Raw genomic sequence first — 18,026 nt, forward strand, 5'->3', positions numbered from 1 at the left:
AGCTAGTTTCAAAATGAATGCCCAGAAGAAATCTCTCTACATGTTCCGCTGGCTATAGAACACAAGGCGAAATATGGTCATTAGAAAGTTGGATCTCACGTTTGGTTTTTGCTTTTAGTACTTCCTCTTGAATGCCATCGAAAATACTTAGATCAGGTTTTCTTTTAGTTAGGAGTCGGGACTCCTCTGCTTCCAGACCAAGGTATTTCGTAAAGGCACTGGATATCCAGGGATTCCAAAGGAAGGGGGGCAGGGAATCCACCAGTCCTAAACCCTCTGAAGGTTCAGATTTCAGTGCTGGCTGCAGACCTGAGCAAAGTTCACTGCTCCCTTTTCACGACATGCTACATACTTTGCAAGTTCCCACTTGCTTCTTAGAGAGGAAAAAATGTGGCCTCTGAGTTCAGGTTGCTAAGGACAAACGGGGCCAATTTAACCATGCATTCCTGCTCTGAAAGATAGGCCAGTTGTTTTTCTCCCCACCCCCCACCCCTACCCCCGCGCCGTAAATACCAGAAGCTCTGGGTTCTCCCCGCACTCCACAAATACTTTTGCTCCAACTTCGAAGCCCTCTTTCGTCCATGGTGGGAATTCAATTATTTCATTCAGTTGTTTTTGCTGCCTGCGTCTGACGTCTTGACAACACGGAAGATTGTTGGACTGTGTAGCACATCTTCTTATCAGACACTTGGCTTAATTTTTCTCTTGATAATGGTGGGTATTTAAGACGCACGTGACTGTTGGATGATAAAAGAAAACCTTCATTATTCTGTGTCTTTCCCTTTTCTTTTTTTACTTTTTTGTTTTGTTTTGTTTTTACTTTGACCTCGAGATACATATGTCTACTTAAAGGTGTTTTGAAGAGAGTGAAGGAAACAGACAGGACTTTGAAAGGAAAAACAGACGTCTAATTGGCTGTCTTTTGCAGACCCTTCAGTGACCCTGCACTGAATACCTCTAATGGAGATTTGTGATCTTGAAGCCTCCACCGGGATAAACAAATTCTATCTCTTCAACTTGTTTGGCAGCAGAATTCTTTATTCTCCTCATAAAGGACTTTTTCTGTAAATGAGTAAGGCATTAGCATAGGTACATTCTAGAAGGGGATAAGATGGCTTTCCAATTTTATAGATATACTATGTTTTTAAAAGGGAATTTGGATGGGGCGCCTGGGTGGCGCAGTCGGTTAAGCGTACGACTTCAGCCAGGTCACGATCTCGCAGTCCGTGAGTTCGAGCCCCGCGTCAGGCTCTGGGCTGATGGCTCGGAGCCTGGAGCCTGTTTCCGATTCTGTGTCTCCCTCTCTCTCTGCCCCTCCCCCATTCATGCTCTGTCTCTCTCTGTCCTAAAAATAAATAAAAAACGTTGAAAAAAAAAATTAAAAAAAAAATAAATAAAAAAAAAAGGGAATTTGGGTCCCTCATCAATGTAATTCACGTCCGTGTGTCATTTTCCATGATATTATAAAAAGCAGAATTCGTTTGCATTCAAAGCCATAGTTGCTAACTCCAAAAAGTTCAGAAAATCAGTTAGGAGGCAACCAGCTTTACTCCTAAAATAAATAACCCTTATGGCATTGTTTTTGTGCAACCTTGGAACTTCCAGTGCTGTGAACCGTTTGGGTGGTCAAGGGGGAAAGTAGTAAGAGTCAATTCAAATTCGTCTGTGCTTCAAAAAACACATGGGATGATGGGAGGTTTTTATTAAGTGATGTGGAAATAGGAGAGGTAAGGAGGGGATATCCCCATTCCTAGTGTTGTCAAAGGGCTGCAAGGGTCACTCACCAGAAAGCTCTGCATTTCACTTCCACCTTAACTTCTTGAGGTTGGCTGGGGTCGTCGCCTCCTTTCTTTCCCACCAGGCTTTTGGAGTTACAGAAAGGTTGAGACCAACGTCACATTCTGGGATTCCAATATATGTAAGAATAAAGACATCCCCAAATAAGGTTTTAAAAATGGGTTAGGCTTTAATATTTACTATTGATTAATGTCATCTGTGAATGTTCAGTATAATGGAGGCTATCATTCCAGTTCTAGCATGTTCTTATGTGGAAATAGCGCAAAAAATTTTGCATTTCAGGTGTGAATGTGGGACTCATGCCTCCAAACCCATTTCCATACCAGATCATGCTTATAGACAAAGATCAACATGGCGTAATGAAAAGAGCACTGGTTGGGGCGCCTGGGTGGCTCAGTTGGTTGGGCAACTGACTTCAGCTCAGGTCATGATCTCACAGGTCATGGGTTTGAGCCCCACGTCGGGCTCTGTGCTGACAGCTCAGAGCCTGGAGCCTGCCTCAGATTCTGGGTCTCTCCCTCTCTCTGCCCCTCCCCTTCTCACTCTCTGTGTCTCTCTGTCTCTCAATAATAAATAAATGTTAAAAAATTTTTTTAGAGGGGTGCCTGGATGGCTCAGTCGGTTGAGCATCCGATTTCGTCTCAGGTCATGATCTCAGGGTTCATGGGTTCGAGCCCCGCATCAGGCTCTGTGCTGACAGCTCAGAGCCTGGAGCCTGCCTCAGATTCTGGGTCTCTCCCTCTCTCTGCCCCTCCCCTTCTCACTCTCTGTGTCTCTCTGTCTCTCAATAATAAATAAACGTTAAAAAAAATTTTTAGGGGTGCCTGGATGGCTCAGTCAGTTGAGCGTCCAATTTCGGCTCAGGTCATGATCTCACGGTTCATGGGTTCGAGCCCCGCATCGGGCTCTGTGCTGACAGCTCAGAGCCTGGAGCCTGTCTCAGATTCTGTGTGTGTGTCTCTCTCTGTGCACCTCCCCCTCCCCACACTCTGTCTCCCTCCAACTCAAAACTAAATAAACATTAAATTTTTTTTTTCTTTTTTTAGAAAAGAGCACTGGCCTGGAAGCCATGAGGATCTCATGAGGTTCTATTTTTATCTGAGCCTTGGTTTTCTCATCTAGAAAGTGAATATGTTGCCCCAAGTGGTCCCCCAGGTCTCTTCTGGTGCTCTTTTTGTGACCGTGTATTGTGCTTACGACTCCTAGACGTGGGGCCTGTCATTCCAGCCAGAAATGGAGAAAAACAAGGCGAGGTAATCAGATACCAGTAAAGATAAACAGGCTTAGAAACACAAATGTCAGAGACCAAGTAAACAAAGACAACAATGTCGGACGAGAGTTACAACGGGGAGACGGGCAAGTGCCAATGGACGTCCGCTGTAGCTAACTCTACCTTTGTTGGTCTCCTGACAGGCAGCAGCAATCATGGCGGCTCAAGGCACAGTCCCACAACGTCCATGAGACCCAGACCCGATCTCCCATCACCCCCCACAGCGGTCCAGTTCTTCAGCGTTGCCTAATAGGTGAGTACAGCTCACGGGAAGAATCATGCCCTTGCTTAATGCTTTTGATGTCACTCATTCCCCATCACAAAGCAAAGATCTCTCCTCTCAGTGTCTCCTACGAAGAAAAACATTAAAGCAACACCACTACCAGTCCACCTCCACGCAAGTCTTTGTGGTGAGTAAGCCCAAGATCCAAGATCAGGAAAGATCAAGTAGAAACAAAACTCTCTTTTCCCTCATGGTGTAGGCTAGCTAACATTAATGATTAAAATATTGTGCTGTTTCGTCTCGGATTTCAACAGCGCTTGAGTCCCAGGGTTGAGGCCTCAGGCACTAAATAAAGAGAACACTGATTGTTGGAACTGGAAAGCATCTAAGCATCTATTAGCTCAGCCTACCATGAAAAGTAGGAATTCCTTTAACAAAATTCTCATACATGCCTATCCAGCATCTCAGTGGTAATAGCAAGAACAATGTAATGATGATCATTATTATGATAATGACACTTATTTCATACATGCCACGTGACAGACACTGGACTAAGTACCTTGAGTACTGACTACAAATCAGCACTGTTTTTAGGATGTTGTATATACTAACTTCCTGAATCATTGTAATGGCTCTCACGTTATGCAGGAACCGGTGGAAACAGACAGGGGTTAAATAACTTGCACGAGGTCACACAGCTGGACAGAGAGGAGCTGGGGAATTGAAAGAAAAGTCTAGTTCTGGATCCTGTCCCTCTAGCCCTATGGCACCAGTGGGGACAGGGGAGAGAGGCAGGGTAAGGACATGGAGTATATTTCAACACTACTTAATAGAAAGATCTTTAGTTCTCTGAGCCAAAGCTGCCTCTTTCAATCTTCATATTGCCCACTAGCCTTAAACAGAGCAATAATTATTCCTTCTTCAGTTTGACAGTCCTTGAGATCAGGGGTTTGCAAACTATGGTCTGATTTTGTATGGGCCATGAGCTCAGAATGGATTTCAAGTGCTCCTGTTGTTGAAAAAAACAATCAAAAAGAGAATAATATTTCATGACACATGAAAATACATGAAATTCAAACGTCAGTAGCCACAAATAAAGTTTTATTGGAACACAGCCGTGCTTCTTCATTTACACACTGTGACTGCTTTCACTCTACTGCAAGGTCAGAATTAAGTAGCTGCAGCAAAAAACCAGTGGCTCAGTTGGTGAAGCTGCGGACTCTTGATTTCGGCTCAGGTCATGATCTCATCGTTCGTGAGTTCGAGCCCCACATCGGGCTCTTCACTCACAGCACAGAGCCTGTTTTGGATCCTTTGTCTCCCTGTCTCTGCCCCTCTCCCACCTGCATGCACATGTGCGTTCTCTCTCTCTCTCACTCTCTCTCTCTCAAAAATAAATAAGTGTTAAAAAAAAAAGTAGTTGCAACAAAAAACTCTATGGCCCAGCGAATCATAAAATATTTACTATATGGGGCACCCGGGTGGCTCAGTTGGTTGAGCGTCCAACTTCGGCTCAGGTCACGATCTCTCGGTTCATGAGTTCCAGCCCCGCGTCGGGCTCTGGGCTGACAGCTCGGAGCCTGAAGCCTGCTTCGGATTCTGTGTCTCGCTCTCTCTCTGCCCCTTCCCCGCTCATGCTCTGTGTCTCTCTGTCTCAAAAAGAAATAAAACATTAAAAAAAAATTTTTTTTTAATATTTACTATCTGACTCATTACCAATAACATTTGCTGACCCCTATGTTAGATATCTGAAGGCAGTTCTCATGCCCGTTCTTAAATGTGCTCTTTTTCTATGGTGAATATTTCAAATCCCCTTCCCTCCTCCAACCTCTCCTTATCTTGCAAGCTATTCCCTGGAATTTCTTTGGTACCATGTATTTTATCCTTCTTTAAGTGGCACCCAGTGCTACAATCCCACAACAGAATAGGTCTCAACAACGAAAAGGAATACACTAGCCAGATACCCAGTGGCAAGGATTAATCTCCAAATCTTTACGCTGAGTGACAAAACCTTACCTAAAGAGTTCTTATGATATGATGGTGTATACGTGAAATTCTAAAGCAGGCAAAACTAATCTATGGCGGGGGAAAAAAAAAGAAACAAATGAACACGAGAACCAGGGTTGTCTATGGGAGAACAGGCAGGGATTGGTTGGGATGGGCATAAAGGAACTCTCTGGGACAATGGAAATATTCCAGAGTTTGACAGTCATTTGGATCACACAGTTGTAAACACTTCTCACACTAAATCTAAAGAGCGGCTTACAACTTGTACCTGACACTGTATCTGTCACCACCCCCCCCCCAAATATTGTCAACGAATGTTGAACTCTACTTAATGCTCTGCATGCTGGAAGGTTGGGGGGGGGGGAAGGGTATCAACGCCCGCCACCTATTTTGAAACGTGTCCCCAAGTCAACGCGCAAACATCAACGCGATCGCACCGTCGGACAGAAGAACAGACAGATGACGAGGTACGGGACAGAGCAACATGAGTCAAATGTGCAGTGTGGAACCTGGGTGGCGGGCACATGGGTGTTCACTGTCGACTTCTTTCAGCTTCCGCGGTTCAAAACCTCTCATGGTAAATTCTCTTCTTCCAAAGAAAATTTTCATGATCAGATATGGAGGTGGGGGAGGGGTAAAAGGCATGCCTGGTGTGAACCAAAGTACTTCAAGTGTAGCGCAAAGTGACACTATGACGTCCCCTCACCTGGCAGTCACTTTAGTGTTAACTTGTGTCGTCCTTCCAAGCAACTGTCTGGGTTCAAGCGTCCTTGCTTAGTTTCACCCAAAGAAGCGTCTGGGATATAACTGTTGGGGCTGGTGATGGGAACGTCTTCAAACTTCAAAACTTCAAACTTCAAACTTCTACTACGTTCACCTCGCAGCAAGAGGCCCCCCTTAACTTCTGCATCGTTTAAATTCTGGGTCTGTAGTTTATTACACATAGATGCCGAAAACGAAAGGCGCTGAAACCTTCACCGTGCGACGTCTCTGTCAAATTCACTTGGGGAAAACAGCGGAGAGGCCACAAGCGGGCTTGCGCTCTGGCCTCGTGGAGTTGTAGAAAGAATGTCTTTGATCGTGGCCGGGTTCCTGGCCTCCTGCACCTCGCCGGTAGGTCGGTATATGCGTTTCTCACACCACAGTCCGCTGTCACCCGACAAACGATAGGCTCGCCACTGTTAGAGATACCAGATGAGCATGTGTGCGTGATACAAATTTTAAAAAGTCCTCAAAAATACGCAGCCTAATCTCTGGATCCACTGTTTCCTTAAAGGACCTCTGCAGTGTGTAATCTGCGGGCTGATTCCATTGCTTTTATGCAAAGCCAATATTAGCAGCAATAACACAAGCATGCTTCGACTATTTAGAGGTCAATTAGCCGGAAAAGTCTGCTTTCTGAATGGAAGCTAAGAATCGAGGAAGCAAGCAGGAAAAATCCTGAGGGCGGTCGAATAGCTGTGGGAGCCTCAGGGCACCAGGCCTCCGTACTTACTCCTGAAGAGTCCCGAAAACCAACACCCACAGTCTTGTGATGCGGATATTGGGAAAATGCTAACAACTCTGGATTTCCGGCTCCTACCTGACCAGATGTCACACGTAGACAGGCACCGTGAAAACAGCAAAAGTGAGAAGAATTATTACCCACCATGGGAAACTCAAAACAGACTATAATTTGGAAGGATGAATTTATGGGCAAAAGAGGCCTATGTTAATGTATGTTAATGCTACCAATAAAAGAGGGGCGCCTGGGTGGCTCAGTCGGTAGAGTGTCCGCCTCTTGATTTTGGCTCAGGTCATGTTCTCAGGGCTCATGAGACAGATCTCCGTATCAGGCTCCGTGCTGACAGCACAGAGCCTGCTTGGGATTCTGTCTCTTCCTCTCTCAAAATAAATAAATAGGGGCGCCTGGGTAGCTCAGTCGGTTAAGCATCAGACGCCGGCTCAGGTCATGATCTCACGGCTCGTGGGCTCGAGCCCCGAATCGGGCCCTGTGCCGACAGCTCAGAGCCCGGAGCCTGCTTCAGATTCTGTGTCTCCCTCTCCCTCTGCTCCTCCCCCGCTCATGCTGTCTCTCTCTGTCTCAAAAAGAAATAAAACATTAAAAAAAATTTAAAGAAAAAGAATAGTTCCATAAGATATTAAAGAGGATCTTTAAAAAATAGAATTTAAGGGGCGCCTGGGTGGCTCAGTCGGTTAAGCGTCCGACTTCGGCTCAGGTCACGATCTCGCGGTTCGTGAGTTCGAGCCCCGCGTCGGCTCTGTGCTGACTGCTCGGAGCCTGGAGCCTGTTTCAGATTCTGTGTCTCCCTCTCTCTGACCCTCCCCTGTTCATGCTCTGTCTCTCTCTGTCTCACAAATAAATAAATGTTAAAAAGAAAAATAGAATTTAAAAAGGGGAGGGGCTATTACAGACACATTCAGGAAATGTTGGCCTAGTAGTTAAGGCTGAAACAGTTCTATGATGATTCTAGCCATTTCTGAACAGAAAGAACATTGGGTTTTATTGTGGGGTGGTTTTTTGTTGGTTTTTTTTTTTTTTTTTTTTTGGTGTTTGGTTTTTGGTTTGGGGGTTGTTGTTTTTTTTGTTTTGTTTTGTTTTTTTCCCTTCCTTTTCCCACTCCACGCCTTTTTTTTTTCTCATGTTTTGGCTGAAACCTAGTGATGCAATTCTCTGTTCTCATCATAATGATGTCCATCGGTCTGCCCGCATCTTCTGGTCTAGGCGTGGCTCTGATTCTCTCACACGCTTCTTTACACAGGTGTTTCCTCTCCTGCCCCCACGCTTGATAATTCCCTTTGCACAAAAATCTGTTTCGAACCAATTCCAGGCACCGTTTCTAGCTTCTGAGAACACCTTCTAAATCGTCCACATGATCGCTTTCCTCTCCGCTTCCTTCCCTTGGCACTCCCTAGTTTGTTTCACCCTCTGTTTCTTCTCCAAACCGCATGCCAACATTTTACGCGCAGAAGCCACTTTTCGGTGCCTCCTGTATTTCCTCTTCGCCTAGTGGTTTTGCACCCGTTTTTCTTTTTTCTGCTTTTGCTCTCCTCCGCAACGTTTATTTCATATCCTGAATCTCCACGCTCTCTCCTCTTCTGCTGAATCGAAAGCTTGAAATGGACACCCCCTAAAACTCTCCCTTCCCTTCCGCTGTATGATCCCCGCCATCTGGCCCTGAACATGGATTTCTCCAGAGTGAGCCCAGCAGCCTGCACAGGGTCAACGGATATTCTATTCCTCCCCTTCTCTGGGCGGTCACCTTGACAGATAGCGCCCACCCACCTGTCGGCATCGAACTACAAACCGACAGACCCGTGTTCAGTCTTGAAATCTGCCTCTTATTCAATTTCTCTCGGCCTCCATTTCCACATCTATAAAATGGACCTATATAATGTCCATCCTCTCTAATGTCTCTAATTCTCGGGTCTGATCTATCTGACAGGGCTGGGTAGGGTCAATGAGGCCATGTTTCTAGAACCTCTTCATTGGTTGTAGAATGTGATTGCTTTATTCTTTCACTTGGGAACTTCCGTTCCTATTGAAGTCCTGGGAGTAGAGCCTCATTTTCTTTTACCGTCTTAATTTCTTCTTGGTCTAACGGGTATGTGCTCAGGCCCCCCTTACCACCACCAAATTCGCCAGCTGAGATGAAATTCACTTCTGGCACCACTGTTTTATCAGAACAAGGGTTGTCAATGGGGAGCCCGACGGGAGAGGGGTTACGTGAGCCTCAGATTCTCTGGCCGAAGAGCCGGCCCCATCACTTGCTAGATGTGGGAAATTGGGAACGTCCGCTAGGCTTTATTTCCTCAGTTTTCTCATCTTTCAAATGGGGGTAGCAGCGACCGTGTCCAGTAGGGCAGGTGGCTGTGATGCTGAGGGCACAGTCAGAGGCCACAGGCCGTGCCTAGCACATGGTAAGCTCTCAGTGACGCGTGCCTCTCATTTATTTGTCATTACCTGCCTTTTCTGCCCTGCCTTCTCTGTCGTAGGTCCCTTTTATTCTCCGTTTCCTTCTGCCTCACCTCTCTGCCTGTCACTCCCCTGGCAGCGGGCACTGCCCCCCCACACACACGCTCCGTGAAATCTCAGGGGAAGAGTTCAGACTTTGAAGCCTCCCAAAGGTCCTCTCCTCCTCCGGATTCTTTTCTGGCATCCTCCCCGTGTTTTCACTGTCTTCCTGATTAGAGAGTAGGTCAGCATGGCAGGATAATTTACTGATATATTAATTTGTGCTCCTATCTCGGCCTTTGCCGGCTCTCTGCTCTACAGAGGAAGCCAGGGCCCTCTGTGCCCCTGCCTCGGGGGAGGTCCGTGTTGAGAGGACAAAGGGAAGGCACCTGGCTTTTGTTTCCCCAGAGCCGCACGCTCTGGAGGGAGATCGTGCCAGCCAAGAGGAAGAGAGGGAAAGGCCAGGAACTGTGAATGGAGAGAGAGAGAAAGAGAGAGAGAGAGAGAGAGAGGAAGGGAGGGGAGGGAAGGGGAGAAGACCAGGCTCCTAGCAAGACTGTGGCCCCCATCTACAGCCGCCCCCCACCCCGGGGAAGCAGCTAGACCACAAAGAGGGTGGCTTTAAGTCACGTCTCGATAACTAGCCACTAGGAATAGACCGAGAGGCTCAGCAAACATTCCACCATCTGTTCCCGAGCCTGGCTCTCACCTGTAAGATCAAGACAAAGAAATCACCTAGTTCAGCAGTTCTCATCGTGGAGGAACGGGGCAGGAAGCAGAAGGTTATTATTAATTATTGTTATCATTCCACCAGCTAGTCCTGCTCAGTCCCACAGCTGCCCAGATGTTGAGCATCCTTGAATGTCAGACATTGCGCTGGGCGCTGAGGAGTCCCGGCCCTCAAGCCAGCCGGGATCTCATTGGAACAGAGACCTATGAGGGGGCCCTTCCAGTGCAAGGTGGTGAGTGCTATACATAGGATAAGGCCAGGATCCACCTGGGGGGGCCCAGGGCCAGAGCCCCTAAGGAGACCGCAGGGTGAGAAGGAGCACGGGTTTCCTGCAGAAGTTAATGGCCCAGAGCCATTCACAACTTCACAAACAACAGTAACCTCTGTCTCACAGTGGGCGAGGAACCTCCCCACTCCCCATCCACCCTTCTGAAAGGCTCCTGGGGCCCAAGCCCACTCCCGATCCTGCTCCAGCAGTTAATCTGAGTTTTGAGCTACACAGAGCTTACATCATCGTGGGCCCCGGACCAAGCCAACAGCGGGGAAGCCAAGACGGCTCAGAGCTGCCGGCACATTCCATAAACCCAAATTTCCAGTGTTGCCTCGAATAAGACGTGAGAGGGAAAATTTGCATGTGTCAATGAAGCTCGTTGACCAGGGGACCTAAAGAGGAAAAGTAAATGTGGGATTCGGACTGGCAAAGTTCAAAGCCTCCGAGTTTGATACCCAGATAGAGATCGGGAAGCTATTAAGAGTAGTTGGCTTCCAAAACCCAGAGGTCACGAAGAAATGCCTGCTTTGCACCTCAGAGGGACAACCAACAGCACCGAACAGCAGTCTCGGGGAAATGCTCTGCTCAGTTCCCAACGCAAAATGTACCCGTTCAACGAGATGGAGAATGAACTCAACTGTCCCACTTCCCTATCATGTCAAAAATCCCTAAGACACATTCCGTTTCCAAGGGAAATGATGTGTTTGGGGACCATTTATCCCCCCCCCCCGGATGCAGGGGACTGACAGGAAGTCAAGTCCTCACCTTGACTTCCAACGGCTTTTCAACTCATGTCATCATAGACGTAGCATAAAACCGCGGTTCCCCACGTTTCCTTGGAAGTCTGTGTTTTGTGCGGGCACCACGATCGAGTCTGCTTGTCTATTCGAGGACACTAGAGGCTCTAACTAAGTCACAACACCCCACGTGTAGCCCATCTCTCTATTTATTCCGGAACTCACTGGGAAAGACAAGCTGAGTTATTTAGCCAAGAAAACCTGAGCGGCATTTATGTGCGTCAAGTTCAGCACAACCGTCCAACAGAGACAGGCTTGAAGAAAATGCATTACACAGTCTACGCAAATCCCCTCACCGCCCCGGCGGCTGGAGCCCAATGAATGGTCTCCGCGCTGGAGAGCGGCGTTCTAGAATGCTTATCTTCTCCCCAGCCCCCATCCCAACCCTCAAAGATTACGAACACAATCGCTTGTGACAGATTGCTCCCCAGTCTTCCGCCTTAAATTCTAGATGATAAATTCAACACGAAGTGACAGTCACAGCAAGTGTGCAGGGCTGTATCTAAAAAAACTAATTTTACTGAAGTTGGAACTCAGTGAACGAGAAAATGTGAATGTACACCTAGGGCATATCTCAAAACTTTAATCTCTATGAATGCCATAATGGTTATTTATGGCCGGGATGATATTAATATTTTAAAACATTTCAATAAAGAAGCACCGTGAGACTTTCAAATTGTATTGTTATGCAAAGATAATAATATTTCAATGGGTCCTTCCCTGTGCTGGTATGTTAATGGAGCAAAGCAAAAAAAAAAAAAAAAAAAAAAGAAAGAAAGAAAGAAAGAAAGAAAGAAAGAAAAGAAAAAGAAAAAAACGGCTGCTTTTGTTAACCGAGCAGTGGCCATAGCTAGAGTGCTCTGGGCTTAATTTCTAAGAAATAGCTCTTCTTCCTTTTCTGATTATTTGGGGGGTAAAAAAAAAATTTCTGGGGCTGCTATTGTCTGTTTAAATTAGGTAAATGCAATTAAGACGAGTCAAATATACACAGGCTCCAATGATGGGTAAAATTAAGGTCACCCTTGCAGCCCTAATCCAACCGCATTGCTTAATCTCAGCTTTAGCCATTTACAAGTGAGCAGAATGGTAATGTCTCGCTACTGTTGGGGTTAATGTAGACTGATTGGGGGACTAGAGATAAATCCTGCAGGCTTGCTTGACTGTGCAAGAGCTTATCCTGACATTTTGGAAAAAAAAAAAAGAAAGAAAGAAAAGAAAATTGGGTTCCATTCCCCAGGACTGGTTGAGAGTCCCTTCCTTGGTTTTCTCTCTGCTAAAGCACAGAGGCAAAAGAACTTCTTTTTCTTATGAATTTCTGCCCCACCCTCACCGCCCCCACCCCAGGCCAGGGATCTTTGCATTTGCAAAAAGGAAAGTTCTGCGTCTTAATTCTCTCTCTTTTTAAAATTCTTCTAACGTTTTTTTTTTTTCTGAGAGACTGAGAGAGACAGAGGATGAGCAGGGGAGGGGCAGAGACAGAGAGGGAGACACAGAATCTGCGGCAGGCTCCGGGCTCTGAGCTGCCAAGCACAGAGCCTGACGTGGGACTCGAACCCACGAACCATGAGATCACGACCTAAGCCAAAGTCCGACACATAACTAACTGAGCCACCCAGGCACCCCTGTGTCTTTAATCCTCTTAGATCAAAAGCTCTTGTCTTTTCTTTCGTGTATGTAAAGATTACATTTATGTTGCCTCCTGCTATTTTCCTCTGTGAAGGAGTTGCTGGAAGCAACCGGTAGATACGAAGGGAACATGAACATACGAAAAAAGAAAAAAAAAAAAAAACGGTTGACATTTACAGCCAAGAGAGAGGTACGAAATTGCAAAGGTCATCAATGAGTAAACAGATATTAATGGTTAGCCGGATAACTGGTACATAAACAGGTCACATTAATAATTAACACCAGGAAAAACTTAGCACTTTCAACCAAGCTCAGGAAACTAGGTGCCAAGAAACACCAGCTCCACCCCCCCCCCCGTGAAAAATTACTGGTCCATGTTTACATTTCGCATATTCACACCCAAAAACCAGTTTTGAGAGGGTCACGATAAGGAGTGGGATCATGGGGAAAACTTCCGGGGGACCACTTATTCGAAAAGTTACACTCAGCCCATCACTGACTGTGCCGTTGCATTCCTTCCATAGTAGTCTAGAAAACTGATGCAGAAATTGACTTTTTCACTAAGCTAGACGGGCTCTCAAAGTAACAGCTCTGTCCGTTATCAGGCCCGTGTGTTCTCTTAAAACTTCTGAGCGGAAAGGGTTTTGCATGTGATGATTGGCATTTACCTCTATTTTTTTTTTTTGAAGACATTTTTTCAAGGTTCACAGAAAAATTGAGAGGAAGGTATAAAAATTTCCATATATCTCCTGCCTCAACACGTAGTCTGCCCCACTTCAACATCCCCCACCCGAGTGGTACATTGGCTACGGCTGATGCATCGACGTTGACACATCGTTATCACCCAGCGTTTATAGTTTACATTTGTGTTTGCTCTTGGTGTTGCACATTCTATGGGTTTGGACAAATATGTAATGATATGTATCCGTCATTATAGTATCATATGGAGTGTTTTCACTGCCCTACAAATCTTCTGTGTTCTGCAGATACATTCATCCTTCCAATCTCCAGTGCCTGGTAATCACTGACCTTTTGACTCTCTCCAGAGTTTTGCCTTTTCCAGAATGTCATATACTAGGAATCATACAGCATGTAGCCTTAAGGATTGGCTTCTTGCACTTGGTAACATGCATTTAAGGTCCCTCCTTGTCTCCTCATAGCTTGATGGTTCATCACCGTTAATGTGAAATAACATTCCATTGTATGGATCCGCCATGGGTTAACCCTTGGACTACTGAAGGACAAGTTGGTTGCTCCCAAGTTTCAGCATTTATAAACAAAGCTGCTGTAAACATCCGTGTGTAATTTTTGGTGTGGATATAAGTTTCATTTTTTTAAATTGGGAAATGCCAAGCCCGAGCTGCAATCATGAAGCCAAAGGTGGGGGGGAGGGGGGTGGGGTTAGAGGGAGGCTTCATGAATGAGATGGCCTCCCAGGACTGTAAGGAACAGGGAATGAATGTGCCTTTGCCCCACAGACTGTTATCCTATGAGTCCATGGCATCACATTTTTTTTTTGAAGGAAACCAGATTTCCTGTGAAATTTCTAGGTTTCTGGACTTTTCAATGTTGACAATTCCTTGAAACCTTCCTTAGCCCAAACAATACCCACTTACCACAGGCCACACTAGCCTAAATACTTTGTCTAAATTTGCGGCACCTGGGTGGCTCCATTGGTAAGCATCCAGCTCTCGATTTCAGCTCAGGTTCTGATCTCATGGTTTGTGGGTTCGAGCCCCCCATTGGACTCTGCACTGACAGTATGGAGCCTGCTTGGGATTCTCTCTCCATCTCTCTCTCTGCCCCTCTCCTGCTCACACACTGTCTCTCTCTCTCTCTCTCTCTCTCAAAATAAATAAATAAACATGAAAAAAAGTAAAAAAAAAAAAGATAAACCCTTTATCTAAATTTAAAATGAATAAATAAACACAAATCTCTGGAAATTTACTGAGAAGAGCATCTTTCAAATTTATTACAGTCTCTCCTCTCCTTCAAATATATTGTTCTCTATAAAAATATTTCTTTAAACAGAAAACTAATAAAATAAGACAATAGACTTAATAGAAAACTGATATATCTGTCAGGACCTAAACCTTACCCTTAGAACTCTGTGAATAAAAGTCAAATGAGATACTTTTATACACAGAGCCTAATGCTTTACAGATGAGTGAGTAGCACCGCTTTCAAATATAACGTGAAGAAACCAATTTTTAAATAAATGTGTAGTTTGACCATCGAGCCCACAGGAGATATTGTGACGTAGCCAACCTGAAAATCAAATTATTTAAGGTTGGTTATACTAATAACAGCCTCTAACCAACTGCTAAGGTTGACTATAAAACCAGACTCGCCAAAAGCAGCAAACGAGATAGGTTCGAGAAGAAGTGGTAAGAAAATCAGGTAAGGTAGAGGGTACTAGCGACATGTGAGTTAAACTTGCACATGAACTGCAGAGGCTGCCCGGGCTCTTGTTCCTGAACAGGTTGTGGAAGGACACGGGTGTCCATCTAATGGTGTCTGTCCCTGCTTCACCACAGCCCCGCCCCCTCCGTGGTTTCTCCTCACCGTCGACAGGTGACCCCATGTGCCATGCTTTCTCATCTCTCCCCACCTCTCTTAGCCTGAAGCCTTAGCCACATCACCCTCACTTTCGACAGAGGCGATTCGTTATTTGTCCCAGAAAACTCAGCTAAATTCAAGTGTCTTCTCTTCCGGAAAACCTCACCTCCCCCCCTCTGTCCAGGGTTTCTCTCTCTCTCTCTCTCTCTCTCTCTCTCTCTCTGCATTCTGTCTCAGCATCCGCTGCTGCACTACAATCACAGGGAACCATGGGTGTCTGTACGTCCCCACCAGACCATGAACTCGTGAAAGGCAAGGGCTACCAAGTTCAAGCTTTGAACCCCTACCACCTAACCCTGTGTGTGGAAAGCAGCACATGAATGTTGAATGAACGTATAGATGAATGGAATGGATGGACCCTGGAGGAAAACACTTGGAAAAAAGACCCTGATAAGTCGGATGTTACTAAGTGATTTTGCTACAGCTTTCTTTCTTGGTCCAAATCTCTGCACGTGTTCACGGCAACGCCATTTATGGCAGCCAGTTTGATTTTAAAGGATCTTACGAATCTGATCAGTCGCAGCTATAAAGGATCCAAAACTTCAGTTCTTCAGCTCCCCCATCTGTAAAACGGAGGTGATGATGTCTGCCCCGCTAGGCTCAGAGGGTGGTTGAGGAGACGACCTGAACTGATGTATGGGACCATGTGCAAAAAAAATCACCCTACGAGTGACAAAGCCCCAACTGCAATCTGGAGTAGGTGGTCACCTCTCCTCCACTCATCTCATTCTGACTCCGTTAAAATTCCCTACCTACTGTCTATGGCCCCCTCTGCTTATGAGCAAGGACTCTGTCTCTAACCTTGGGATTCTCAGGCTCACTCAGGAGGACACCCAGCACGTAACAAGGGCTCACTAAACGCTTCTAATAGAATGACGCGCATGACAGATAGGATCATTTCATTCATTCAAACTGTGCTAGACAATATGCAACAAGACAGAATGGGAAAGAAAAGAAGGAAGATAGAAATTATTGACAGGCCACCATTTACCGGGCACTCTATATACCAGATTTTACTTACTGATTGTAGAGAATGTTGTCCTTATTTGACGTGGGGACAATCTGAGTCTCAGTCAGGTGGGTACCATGCCAGGGGGTACACAGTTGTCACCCCGGCTTGAACCCATACACCACACTACCTTCCCACGAGTGCCTTGAGCTCAGAGTTCTCCGGAACATCTGATGTCACAGAACCAATGACTTCCAGAGGTGAATGAAAAATCAGGGAGCATCTAGTCCAACCCCGGACCATAAAGCACAAAACTGAGGTTCAAAGGGGAGTATGGCCCAGGCCACGAAGACTGTAAAGAAAGACAGTCATGAAAAACACTAGTATGTTTCACATTCACATGGTACGTCCTATCGATATACTATTTTTATTAAATTTACAAGTATATGTATAGATCATGAGACTTTGAAAATTAGTCTACTTTCTTGAGTCTCATATACCTTTGTGAAAATAACGTGTATTTGACGTTCACACAGAACATAATCTTAGGTTAAATCTTAATCTTTTTTTTCTTTCCTGACAAAATTCCACGGACCTCTCTCTTGAAGAATAAACTAAGACTATTGACTAAAAACCCCAGCAGAGAAAGCATAACTCCACAGAAAATGGCCTCCTAACCAACAATTAAAATCATAATGAGATACTCGGGGGGTGAGGGGGGGGTGCGGAAAAAAGGCAAAGGTGTCCTCTCCTTCCGGAATCAAAGGAAAAAGTAAAAGAAAATAAATTTCCCGTGAAAACTGCCCCAGTCATCTTTAAAAAGCTTTCCCAAATTCCAAGTGGCTCTGTTTGCAGCAATACTTAATGCATGAGGTCGTCATGTAAGAATAAATCTTTACGTAATTCCAAACAAGGACTCTTCAGTAAATAGTTGAAATTAAGGGTGGGGGGGCGGGGGGGAGTTACAGTCATCTGGTTTCCATTAGGATGATAAAATAGTTCACTTGAAACCTTTTACAAGATGCTTTGTTACTGGGAGGTGTCCGCACATATCACTCCATCACTGGCCATTTGACACAACATAAAAGGCTTCAAAAGCCATGTTAGGCCTCTTAATCAAAAACTAATTGTAATAGATATTGGGGAGTGTTAACACGGTGACCGCTAGGTTGTAGCTGTGGTGTGGAAGCCGCAGCGAACATTAAACACAACCCCGAGTTGATAGGCCTTATCTCCATTTCAGAGCTAAGTGCTAAGTACCACGGGCCAGTATCTCTTCGCTATTGCTTTGTACCCCTTTTGGAGTTAATTGCCCCGCAAGGCTTCATCTTCTTAATGAAATTGATGGCATTGTCAGAGAACCTGGTAGATACCGCTGTAGTTTAGGCCACTTTACAGAAAACAGAGACATAAACAGAGAGGAAAAGAAAATACATACTCGGAGCCTAATGTGTCCGCAGCCCTCACCGAGGGAAGAGACGCCCAGGCCAGGAGGGAGGGCTTGCCAACGCGTTAACTCTTTCAGGCCCGTAATGGAATGTTCATACCGTGCCCTTGAAGGGAAGGCTAGTAACTAGCATCCTAGAACCCACGGCGGGCATTCGATAAATCCTTAATACTCAGCCTTACAAGACTTGATCTCAGATGGACGGGGGCCCGTACTCTGTGGATAGCCAGTTATGTAAATCTGGCAAAGGAGAATTTCAAGTTAAAGACCAAGTGTGATTTTGGATCTTGGATTGGATGCTAGAAAAGGGGGGGAAAATATATATATATATATAT

At 45.5% G+C, this 18,026-nt stretch overlaps 1 long non-coding RNA gene across 1 annotated transcript; it reads right to left on the bottom strand.

Annotated features, from left to right (window-relative positions):
• Positions 1 to 526: 526 nt before the first annotated feature.
• Positions 527 to 16,641, bottom strand: LOC122239391. Its single transcript, XR_006218435.1, has 4 exons — positions 16,317 to 16,641; positions 1,785 to 1,901; positions 956 to 1,062; positions 527 to 737 (listed from the first exon to the last, which is right to left on the bottom strand). It is a non-coding gene; the product is annotated as an uncharacterized LOC122239391 (long non-coding RNA).
• Between the last annotated feature and the right edge of the window lie 1,385 nt (positions 16,642 to 18,026).

Source organism: Panthera tigris, chromosome B3, assembly GCF_018350195.1.
Source record: "Panthera tigris isolate Pti1 chromosome B3, P.tigris_Pti1_mat1.1, whole genome shotgun sequence".
Classification (NCBI taxonomy): Eukaryota; Metazoa; Chordata; class Mammalia; order Carnivora; family Felidae; genus Panthera; species Panthera tigris.